The sequence below is a fragment of the Heliconius melpomene genome, chromosome 6 (genome assembly GCF_056956725.1).
Source record: "Heliconius melpomene rosina isolate 202511_hmr_F chromosome 6, ASM5695672v1, whole genome shotgun sequence".
Classification (NCBI taxonomy): domain Eukaryota; kingdom Metazoa; phylum Arthropoda; class Insecta; order Lepidoptera; family Nymphalidae; genus Heliconius; species Heliconius melpomene.
Genome location: NC_140394.1, coordinates 6960288 through 6972570, shown reverse-complemented (window position 1 = coordinate 6972570; position 12283 = coordinate 6960288). Strand labels below are relative to the sequence as shown.

General features: G+C 31.9%; 1 protein-coding gene across 13 annotated transcripts in view; it reads right to left on the bottom strand.

Moving 5' to 3' along the window:
• LOC146538264 (poly(rC)-binding protein 3-like) overlaps positions 1-12283 on the bottom strand; it is a 178297-nt gene that overhangs the window by 123412 nt on the left and 42602 nt on the right. For 11 of the 13 annotated variants that reach the window (XM_085186474.1, XM_085186484.1, XM_085186467.1 and 8 more), the window contains exon 2: positions 1757-1778. The exons of 1 other annotated variant lie outside the window; for it this stretch is intronic. The gene's annotated coding sequence lies outside the window, so the exon portion shown is untranslated. Of the gene's footprint in view, positions 1-1736; positions 1779-12283 lie in introns of all 13 variants that reach the window. One more of the 13 variants, XM_085186469.1, reaches the window with a different exon arrangement.

Here is a 12283-nt window from a genome sequence, read left to right as displayed (position 1 = left end):
ACAGCTGCAGTTTTATATTTACCTAATGTTTGTGTACGCACGTACTAAACCTAAACGAAAAAAAATACGCAAAAGAGAGATATTTTTAAAATAAACGTCGTTTTTTTTTCACAGAGGGAGTCTAGTGTTAAGACACTCCACTCTCTACTGTTATATTTATGACTGTATATTGCAAGGGAAGATAAAATTTTAATAACGGTGGGTTTTTTCTAGTGAATAACAACGAGAAATCTAAAAATATACACATTAAATTCGTTTCTTAAAAATATTTACTCTATTTTCACACAATAACTCTTGCTTGAGACAATCAAAGAAAATTTCTTATAAATATAAAAATAAAAACACATTTCACCGATTGAAACTCAAAGTAACAATCACGTTTATTCAGGCTTTCCTGCGATAAATCGAAGCTGAGATATCTCTAAAGAATTTACCCCAAATTCAATCCATAATAACAAAAGATCGAACAATCAGCTAATATTCCTATATAATATACTTGTTAATGTGGGATACGAACTACTTGAGAAGCTTGTATGACTTACATAGAACTGAACTAGACTTACGAGTAAGTGAGTACGCCAGCTGTTAGTAAAGTCTATTCAGATGAACAGATTGGAACAGGCTTATTGAGTGATCCTATATTGACCGACTGTAACATCCTTTGTCACGTGATTGATTGAAAATTGATGGATTGATTTGACGAAATTTGGAAGACAATGTTTATAAAATTATAGTGAAAATTGTGAAGAGCTGAAAAGTTTAGGAATTGTTCAGATTTTTGTGGAAACAAGTGTATTTAAGTATCAAATTTCAAGAAATTAACCTAACAGCAATAAACATATATAAGGGATAACTCAATAAAAATCTCTGTTTAAATTTATAATGAAAAAAAAAATTAAATTATTCCCATACAAATATTAAATAAAAAATATCATTTCTAAACTTGAATTCTATATTAGCAATATAAATTTCTATTCAAGTTTCAATTGACGAGTCAAAGTAAATTAAATGAACCGTTTTAAACTTGTCGCTCCCGTTCGCCTATCTTTGCAACATCAAATATAGTTCCGAAAGCCACTAAGTTAATTAACAAATTAAATGGCCAGGTCGCTATCACGATCGCTACATTCAAACCCTCGCGTCTGCCACCTGTAATAGATTATTTAAGCAAATATCCACCAACACTATCATTGGACCCTTGTCAAAATCTAATAAATACAGTCATAATTAAATACAAGATTTCTGTCATTATTTTACCAACCCAAATCTTACAACGGATAATTTGTGTCATATAATTGAATATCTTATTCTGAAATCCATATATATATTAAAATATATAATTAGAATATCTACTTGAGTCATAATCGATTAATGGTACATAACGGCGGAAAGTCGGGTACGGAGTGTCTTAATATTAGATTTCCTCTGCCTACCCTGTTGTATGCAAGCTAATTTTTAAAAACTAACTAGGGGTTGTGCTATTTATTTTAACGAGAAACGCGTTAAGAATAGAAGTATTTTTACTAAACACCCATCACACCTTTGATATGCCAAACTATTACGGAACCACATTAATGTATTTATAAATACAATATTGTTACTTCAAGCCAACTACGTTCCTGTTTGATCCAAGTCATACGATAAACTTTTACGATAAACAAAAAGGAAACACTTATAAATCTATGAACTTTATTAGAGAGATCTTTAACAAAAACAAGGTAATATTTCTTACTTACGGAATCATGATGGATCGTACCTTTGTTACATTTGTTTTCAATCTGAAAAAGAAAAAAAAAATAAGTAAGCTCCTCAAGTTGCCCTATAAACTACCGGGAGGACATATATAATATCGGAAAAATATTTATCATGCCATAAAAGTGAGTAGGTTTATTGACCCTAAAGGCGTGTTATCGTTACATTTGCATAAGGCCCAATGTACGGCGGCACTAACCCCCTGGTTTTACGAGGTTGATAGGCGCACGCCTTACATCAACCCCTTTTATTTTTACTAGTTTATTGTTCTTTATTTCATATTCTTCCCTTTACATATCATAATCTGATTTTTATTACTAGATATGTTTTGTAGATTATCTACTATATACGTAAATGATTAAGGAAAGTGGATTTAAACCTCATCAGCTTTACGTTGTATCCCGTACAGCAGGGTAGACAGAGGGAACTTAGTGTTAAAACACTCCGTTCCCCACTTTCTGCCAAATTCCGGGAGCATTCCGTTTTGAGTGGCAGAACTCAACGCCGCGCTTTGCCTCGACACCAGAGCAAAGAAATAGAAATATAAACGTAAATAAATATTTCATTTACCCGAGTGGGGATCAAACCTACAACCGTTGCCTTACAGTCACACCTTTATTCCGCTGCGCCAAGATGGTCTCAACGGACGACGAACCTAATTATTTTAGTTATCCCTATTATACTTAGACAAAGTTTTGCAGCTTTGGTTACACCGTACAACATGCAGTGTATTTAAATGGATAACGGAGAACACATCGATTTGATTGAAATTTCATTATAAGTTCTATTTTTCCTATTCCGTACTTTGCGAGAGGTCTGTAAAAACAAAAAGATAGAATATAAAAGTATAATGTTTTCTTTTTATTATAATATTATTTTCACAAAGAAAGCAATTTCTTTATTTTCTCTTTAACATTTTTGAGAATATTTCTTTTTATGAGTAAATATTTTAGATTTTTCCTATACGAATAAAATGAAATAATAAAAAACTAAAGTTTGTTCGTTATTAGTGTTCCAGCCATTGTTCGTCAATTCATAAAGTTTATTCAATGTTCTTCAAATCTTATTCAGTTACGTCACGATCCATTGGGAGAATAAGAAGAATAATCCCGTTTGAATCTTAATTAATACCAATTAATCGTGCTTCAAGAGACAATTATCCAAACAATGGAGAATATTTAAAAAAAATAAATACCTAATTAGCTGCCGTCCGCGTTTTGAATAGGGAAGGGACGACTTTACAAAGATATGAATTTCAGATACAATATTTTTTCGTTCGTGTTCAGCATTTTTTTTTATTATTATTATTCGTATTATTGGTTACAATAATATTGTAGCGTATATTTTATAATGTATAAATTAATGTTTTATGTGGATAATGAGAATAAATTTAAAATAGATTTTGAGGCTAGTGGCGCAGGGGCACAGAATGTGACAATAAACACGAAAGGTTGTGGGTTCGATTCCCACTCAATGAAATGTAATTCTTAATATTTTCATATCTTCGCTCTAATGTTGAGGCTAAGCTCGCAGTTGAGTTCTGCTACTCAACACCAAATGCCTCCAGAATTCGGTGGAAAATACTCCCTAGACCGTTGGTGCCGGTTCAAACTTCGCTGCGTCTAATATTTTTGTGCTGAATTCTAGTTATTATTTTCGTCATCGTTCATCATTTACCTACGATATTTGGTGAGAAATTCAGCAACAAAAGAGGTAACAATAATTCTGGTTACCGTGAAATAATTTATACTGGAAGTTCATACATTTTCGATGGAAACATAGCTTTTGTTAAAGTTTGTTGGCAGCTGTCTGACAGTCCGTGATTTTTGTGGGTTCGAATTTAACTTCCATTTTCTTAATATAATATAGAGTATATAAATTTATTACTATTATATAATTTTGACACAGAATTTTTTTTTATACATATAATAAGACATAGAGAATATACAATAAGAATAAAAAATAAACATATACTTTTAAATAGTTCCATAAAATATACTCGCATTAGATGACGTCAGCTCTACGCAGCGTCCACTGTTGACACACGATCCACAAGACCCAATTATCACTTACAAAATGCATTGCCACGTGTCAAATGTTATCAAGACGTGACTTTGAAATTGAATACTATTTGGACATATTTCTTTAATTTCTTTTAAATTTTGATCTTATATAACTAATAATAATAGTATAATCTAAAATTGATTTGACACAATTGATAGGAAAACGGAAAAATGTAGTTTAAAGACAATCTGTCACCTATTTTCCGCTATTTTTCAAACATTGCGTGTTGGGTGGCGGAACTTAACGCTGCACTTTGTAAGTGAAGGTAAAATATAGAAAATACACAGTACAAATATCTTATATATGCAATAAAACAATAGCATCAATTTGAAATGATATTTTATATTCTATTTCCTTTGTTCTTGATACTTTATTTTAATTAAATAGTAAAATAAATTGAGGTTCGCTAATTAGTGGAACACTCGTTATTTCTCAGAGATAAAATTAGAAAATAATTCCGCATAACAATAAACCAGTATTTATCCACAGCTATATAGCAATACGAGTACATACGATCTCGCAAAGCTTTTCATTAGAAAAGCCGGGAAAATATAAAGGTTTTGAATTTTTCTAAGCTCACTTAGTTCTATTATTAGTATTATTTTATTCCGTAAATCCTACTACACTGGACGTCCATATATGGTCATGGATTGTACAAAAATATAGTTTTGTATGGGTTTTTCTGTTCGAATTACATACATAAAATAAGACAGTAAACGATTTTGAAGGTGCAACGACTGAATGGCTAATGAGGCTTCGCATTCGACTCTTTGTTCCGGCATATTCATTAGGTACCTGCTAGCAGCATAGCAGGTTGTTTACAAAAAAGCTTTGTTCTCCGCGTGCCCTCTCGAGAGAAACAAACAATATCTCTAACAATTTTGAGGTCAAGCGATTTCACCCGGCAAATATTCTCAATGATAATTAAAAGAACAAACAAATCTAACTAATTAAAAATATTATACTCAACCCCGTTTGAAACGTCCGACCGTTTTTATTATTCATGGCTATACTGTGATGGACGGGATGATGTAGACCGCGGCGAATACGCTGTGAAAATTTATATTTCGTGTTAATTTTGAGAATATTAAATATATCTAACTCCGAGAACTTTTATATGTATAAATGAAATTAATGTTTTAGTTAAATTTGGTTTAATTAACTCTTTAAATTTTAGGTTAGATTCATATTTCTCCTCTTATGTGAGTAAAAAGATTCACTTTTACGTTAATCGTTGAACGTTAATGAGATGTAATAATGCCTAGATGCTACGTATTTCTAGAGCTTAGTACTTAGAACTTGAAGAGGGTCGTAGTAAAAGCCTAGACTTGCAGTTCTCATTTTTTTTTTTCAAGTTCTAAATTCTTATTTACAATTCAAAATTGTAAACACTGAGTAGCGTTGTGGGTTAAGTTTTCTTCTTCAGCAAAGAGAACTTTTTTTCAATAGTAAAACGTACAGTCGTAATTTGAAATAAGAACACATTGTTATACTCTGTTTAAACAATAATCATATATTTTTCTAAAGCTAAAAGCGTAGCTGTCACAAATAAATAAAGAAATTTGTAAGTAATTAGAAAAATCAGCTTCCCACATTTCCCCATAGCAATTCAGGCAAAGGAAATCGAGTGACAAGACACTCCGTCCCTCCGTTCTCCACTTCCCTCTTAATTTTCGCTCGTACCGCTTCTAATGGAGCTACAAAAGTATTATTCTTTTATTTCATCCCTAATAAATTAACATTTTACAGAATTGAAAATGCAACCAATAAATTGTTATAAAACAAGATCTATATTTTGTCGGGCAACGAAGTGTAGATAACGAGCAACGATGAGATGCAATAAAATAAATGTATTTACAACTGAATGCGCTATTTATATTTTCTTTGTAAACAGCCTCAATAGCTCATTGGAAATCCAGTTATTTTGCTTTTATTCATGCTGTTGTATTTCATTGTGGCAAATTTGATTTGTATTTCAATGATTAATTATACGTTTTTTATTTCAACTTAGTAGTATAGGCAGAGGGAACCTAGGGTTAAAACACTTCATTCCCCACTTTTAGTCGAATTTAGGCATTGCGTGTTGATTGGTGGACCTCAACGCCGCACTTTGTCTCGTTACTACCGAAGAAATGAAAATATAAAATATTTCATTTCCTAATATGGGAATCGAACCCATAACCTATTGCACTTTCAGTCACACGTAGCTCTGACTTGGAATTTATATTTCAATGTATAATTATACGATTAGACGCAAAACGTTAATATACTCAAATTGTATGCAGTAATTAAGTAAGCGAGTGACGTTTGAATGAAAATTTGTCGTATTCTGAGACCTAACATCCAAGTTACGAATTAAGTTTTGCTAAGTTATGATAAGTTTGAGCTGCGGTTTAACGCCGTTGCAAATAGATTTAATAGTTTACAGGAAATCTTAGCTTTATACTTCCTTAAGCCTTTTGGGATTATATTTTACTGTATGCTATCAAAAATTATATTGAAATACCAATATTAATATTTACTAATATTGACTACACATAGAAAACTGTAATAATAATTGATGAAAGAAAATTTACTTGGTAGATTTTAAGCCCCGACTTAACGAATATAATGTTTTAATATACAATATAATCTTTATCATTCTAGAATCGTGACTTTTAGTTGTTACAAGGAAAATTTCGGCGTTAACACGCTTAGAAATACGAACAAGTTTTGAAATACTTTAGCTCTGAAGTATCTTGGCATCTTTAGTGAAATCCTTTTTAACTAAAATATGGTAATGGCACCTTACACTAATCGATCGACCTTAAGGAAGTAGGTAATATATTTTTACGAGAGATATTAAAGATATAAGTTTAAAAAATACATCTTTTTGGTAACCTGAAAATATGTTCAAATTGTTTAAAATTTTTATTGGCTTCAAATAGAGAAAATTTCTAATTATCGACAGTAATCAAATAACTATCAATTGAGACAGAATGTGTTGAACATACACATTTTTGTGTGCCGCACGTATCAGCGTAAGCAGAGGGAACCTTGGAACCTAGTGTTAAGACACTCCGTTCCCAATAAGACACTTTCGTTCCCCACTTCCTGCCAAATCCTCAGGCACTTAAGGCCACGTTTACCTCATTACTAGAGCCATGAAATGAAAGGATTAAATATTTCTTTCTTCCGAGTGGAATAAAATAAAATGATTGTAAGTTAATGTTTATAACTATCCATATCATAATTGTACACTATATATAATAAATAGTATACATATATTATAGCGATGGAACAAGCAAATTAACTTAGTCGATGGTCCTTCTTAGACATTACACGAGATTAGTCTAAGCTCTTGCTCTCGCAAATAACTATATTGTTAAATAAGACACGTCCGTATGCCACGATAGTGAAATAAACATTGCACATGAGAGCAAATTGCCTTATTCATTTTAATATTATTATAAATTTGGCTTCACGCTGTATCCCGCACACAGAGGGACCCTAGTGTTAAAACACTTCGTTCCCTAGGCAAAAGCCCGTAGTCGAGTTTCGCCACTCAACACGTAAAAATGCCTCAAAAGATTCGACGGAAAGCGCGGCCAAACGGAGAGTCTATTATAAATAATCACAAATAAAAAAAATAAACCAGTTGTTATCTACTGTGACAATTATTAAGTCTCTTGTGGTGATGGCCATCTAGAATTAACAACTATACTGATTAAATATATAATTGTGTTCTCTTATAACAACTATAAACGTAGAAGAAACGAAACGTAAAGATCTGCATGTACAAACAGTTCTGTTATCGCCCACGAAAATAAATGATATACAGACACCTTATATAAGATAAGAATTAGAGAAAAAATGAACATTAGCCTAGAAACAAACTCTACGCCATAATGAAGTTTAAATTAAAATTTTATTGTTGATTTTTCCAAGGTATTAATTTAAGGTATTAGGTATCTTTATTTACTAATTGTTGTAATATAGAATGGCTTGACGCGCTACCGTGCGTGTAGATCCTCAACCAATATCAACTAGTGTAATTAATCATTCGATAAACAATATCAAAGTCATATTAGGTATGTAAACTTTCCCAATACGCAAACTTCGTTAATACATAAATGATAATGAAATCAAAATTTACATTCTAGCTCTAGTTTATTAATCAAATTCTACACAATGTATCTAAAAAGAAGAGTGGAATGGTGGTGGTTCTTGGAATATATGTAACTAGCGACCCCATTGCGGCTTCGCCCGCTTTTACTACTGAATTATTCATATAATGTATGTTTGCAAAGCACTTAAGATAATGTGAAAATTAATTAAGCTCTAATGCAACCCGCATTTTCGTAGTTTCAATAAGGATTTTCCAATTGTTTTACACAAACACAACACACAACAAAAACCTACCTACTAATAACTAATACAAAAATTATGAAACCAATATCGCGCTGAAATAATACATTTAACTGAAATTATCCAATATGTGAAACGCATCTAAATCTTCTTTGCTATAGAGGCAGGCGGGTTTTTTTTCGAGCTTGTGGTTAATGCTGTTAAAACAGCGACACCGGTTGGGTAGTCGCTACGTGGCTGCCTGTGAGGAAAATTAAATAGAATGCATCGGCCGGGAATCGAACCCGGCCGCCCGCGTGGCAGGCGAGCATTCTATCACTGAACCACCGATGACTGCTCATGACGCGCTTGTATAAATAAGCAAAACGTCGCGAGGCGCGTTTCGCAGCAAGGATGTTTTAGTATTTTAATAACTTCTAAAGTACTTATTAAAATGAAAAAACAGTAAAAGACAGTTCATCTACATTAAATGGCCATCGTAACTAACATACATATTTATATGCTGAGAGTAAGGAATAAGTGAAACTTGAGTAACATACAGCTGATGAGTCAACGGCGTGATGTGTCAACAATTAAATGCGTTTTTCTCTAAAACTATTCGCAATTTCGAAATAGTGTAAAAAGCAAATTTTATCTTCGTTTAACGTAGAAAATTAATAAAGTATTTTAAAGGATAAGGATTAATACCATTATGGAAAAATATCCCTCACAATAAAAAATATATTGAAATTACTATTTTTAGACAGAAATATGATCACTACACGTTATCCTTAAAAGATAAAAATATGCTCTCGCGGACTTTTTTGTAGATCTTATTAAGAGGAACAATACTCCAGTACATTTTTTTCATGTAGTACTTACTATTAAAGCAGCGCATGCGCGAAAGTGTCTCAACGGGTAGGACTTTAGACACATTTATCGTATTTATGTTAATTTACATAAGAATGTGCAAATAATAAACTATATATAAACCTTCCCTGAAAAATACTCGACCTAATGGTGAAAACCGCATAAAAATCCGTTGGGTGGTTTAGAAGAAGAAGAGTTAGAAAGTTCAGACAGACACGAAAAGCGACTTTGTTTTATAAGATATAGGATAGGAAGACAAGACACTAAGGAAGGCAATGCTAAAGCTGTTTGGTGCATTTTAATATATTTTTTAACATTACCAATATCTTGGAATCGCTTTTTGCAATATGGGGGAAAGGGAGAGTGTCAGCTCTCCATCAATTTCAATGACATTTTTGTTGTTGTTGTTTTTCGATAATGGTTCCGAGTGTGGCAGTAGAGCATTTTGAATCAGATCTAATATAGGTCCAACTGTGATTTTACTTCAAAAAGAAACCGAACTCACAACTAGTATGTACATTCAGACATTTACCAATTGTGCTACGATGGCATATAAAATAAACCCAATACTCTGTATGAAATTTATAATGTTGAAAAATTATAATGTGATGATTTCTTTCTTTATAAACCATTAGACTTAATTAGATTTAATACCATATAAAAATAATACGGTATATTTAATTACAAATACTCCTAACATATTAACTTATACATATATTTATACATACATACGACCATTAATTAAGTCATATATTGTTTTAAGCACACGTCCCATAGCTTGAGTTTGTAGGTTTGAGATAGAATTAGTCTTTGTAAGACCGCCCTAATTGACGAAGGAACAACAAAGCGATGTGAGCTATACGCGGGATCATAGTGTACGTACAATATGAATTATTTATATATAAGCTTTAGTTTGTAGCTCAACATATTTGTAAGGAAATCTTTCAGATTTAATAATTTGATATGAAATGTTCGTTTAAGTTTACGTTTATTTAAGTTTAGGATTACAAAGGAACTAATATTAAAGCGAATCTTGTATTAATTATAACGTGTATTCATTATGTGTGACGTATATCTCTAAACTAACAGTTTTAGGTATAAATATTAAACATAGATATGTTTATAATATTGATATTTGTTTAATAAGGATACACAAAGCGGCGGCATTTGGTTACGCTACTCAACAGGCAATGCCTCGAAAATTCGGCGGAAAGTGTGGAGTGTCTTAACACTAGGCGCCGTAGTGTTAAGCTGAAAAAATTGTATAAACAAAACTCGGCTTTAAGTTTCACCGCCTCACTCAAGCCACATTTTGACATGAATTATTTAAGGATTATTTAACTGGCATATTGTCATATTAAATACTAGCGGCCCGCTCGCGGCTTCACCCGCGTGAACTATGTTATTGTTAATTTCTGTCTCCATGACTATAAATTGGAAGTCCTAGTGACGTCTATGCAAAATTTGAGACTCCTAGCATTTGTAGTAAAGAAGTTTCATACAAACTTTCAACGCCAAAAACAACCCCTTAGAAGTCGAATATTGCAAATTCCCGTCTTAGCGAGCACCTACCTCCTATAAGTCACTTCTATGCAAAATTTGAGATTCCTATGTAGGATTTGATTTGAGATTCCACTTGTAGTTTCTGAGATTTCGTGATGAGTGAGTGACCTTTCGATTTTATATATATAGATTACAAAGAACAGATTTGTATTGAAGTTAATGAAAAAAAAAAGCATCTTACGGAATTCTTTTTTAAAAATTAATTAATATTTATAATAAAAAAAAAATGGGGTCCAAAATTAAGCTTCTGTAGTGTATTATTTATGAAAAAATCATTTTTCTTCTTTTACAAAAAATACAAAGAAAACACCCTCTATTAGCATTTGAGGAAGTCGACATAAAATCTGTAAACGTAGCCGGTTCATGAACAAAGAGAAATTTCCGATACGTAAAATAACAAGTTGTTTATTGCTGAACCAAATGCGTGGCTTAATCAAATATACAAGTAAAGTTAAGCTATTAATACTACACGCCATTTGTATTATTTAATGTTCAAATGTATCGCGAAAGCCTGTTGTTTCCAATTTGAACTAGATTGATAACGTTATTAATAAAGTGAAAATTCAATACTATTGAACTAAAATTGATTTTACCCGACTGCTATACGTTCGATTCTCACTTGAGGGAATTGATTATTATTTATTAATATTTTCATTCCTTCACTCTGACACTAGGGCTTAAAAGCCCGGCGTTAAGTTCCGCCACTGAACACAAAATGCCTCGAAAAATTCTGCGGAAAGTGGGGAATGGAGTGTCTTAACACTAGGTACCCTCTGTCCACCTTGTGTGCGGTGTACATCGTGAAACTGATTTTTTTTATTAAACTAAAGTAAAATATTTTTATTTATATTCGTCTTTTATATCAAATAGATACTTTGTTTCAAATAATGGAAAGCTTAACTAGAGCTAATAGAAAATAACTTAGCTACAGATTCAACGTGTATCTTCAAAGACAACAGACACCCTAATAAAATACAATACTATTATCTGTTCTAAACATGAGGTCAATAGTATCGAAAAATATAAAAGAGCTTTGAAATAAACAATATACGTAGCAAAATGTTCCTTTTACTTACTGTTCCTTTTTGATTCGTTCATTCCCTTGTACCATTTTTTTATACAGAATTTAAATATTTTATATACAAAACGGATTCTTTTTTAACACCTGTTAATCGATACCGCCTAAACGTAGGCACGTACAACCAGCGGGTTAAGTTATTAGGTACTCTGGTGAAAAAAAAAAACCTTCTATAATGCACAATCAGCCGTTAGCATATGTAAAAACATATAGATTAGAGCAAAGAAGTTATTTGAAAGTAAACTACATCTAAATTTGTGAGCCTATGTTTATAGAAAACCATAATGCTATTTTTTATTTATGGACATATTTGTAGATATAGAATTGTAGCAATATGTTTTTTAATGTTTTTTTGAATATTAAAGGCTTTTAGTTAGTTTAAGCTTAAAATATAGATAAATAAATGCAACACATAATATTTATATATATTACAAAAATAATATTTAATTAAAGCAAGCGTTAAATGTCCACAGAGTTTGTTATCCAAAATCTAATATTTACGTTGCGTACACGTAGCACGTACGTGAAAATAGTGCTATACATTGGAATGCTGCGCGCGTAACGGCGCTAGTGGCGGCTTGCTTCATTCAAAATGAATAGGTAAGTTACAGCGGCGTGTATAGGACCTGA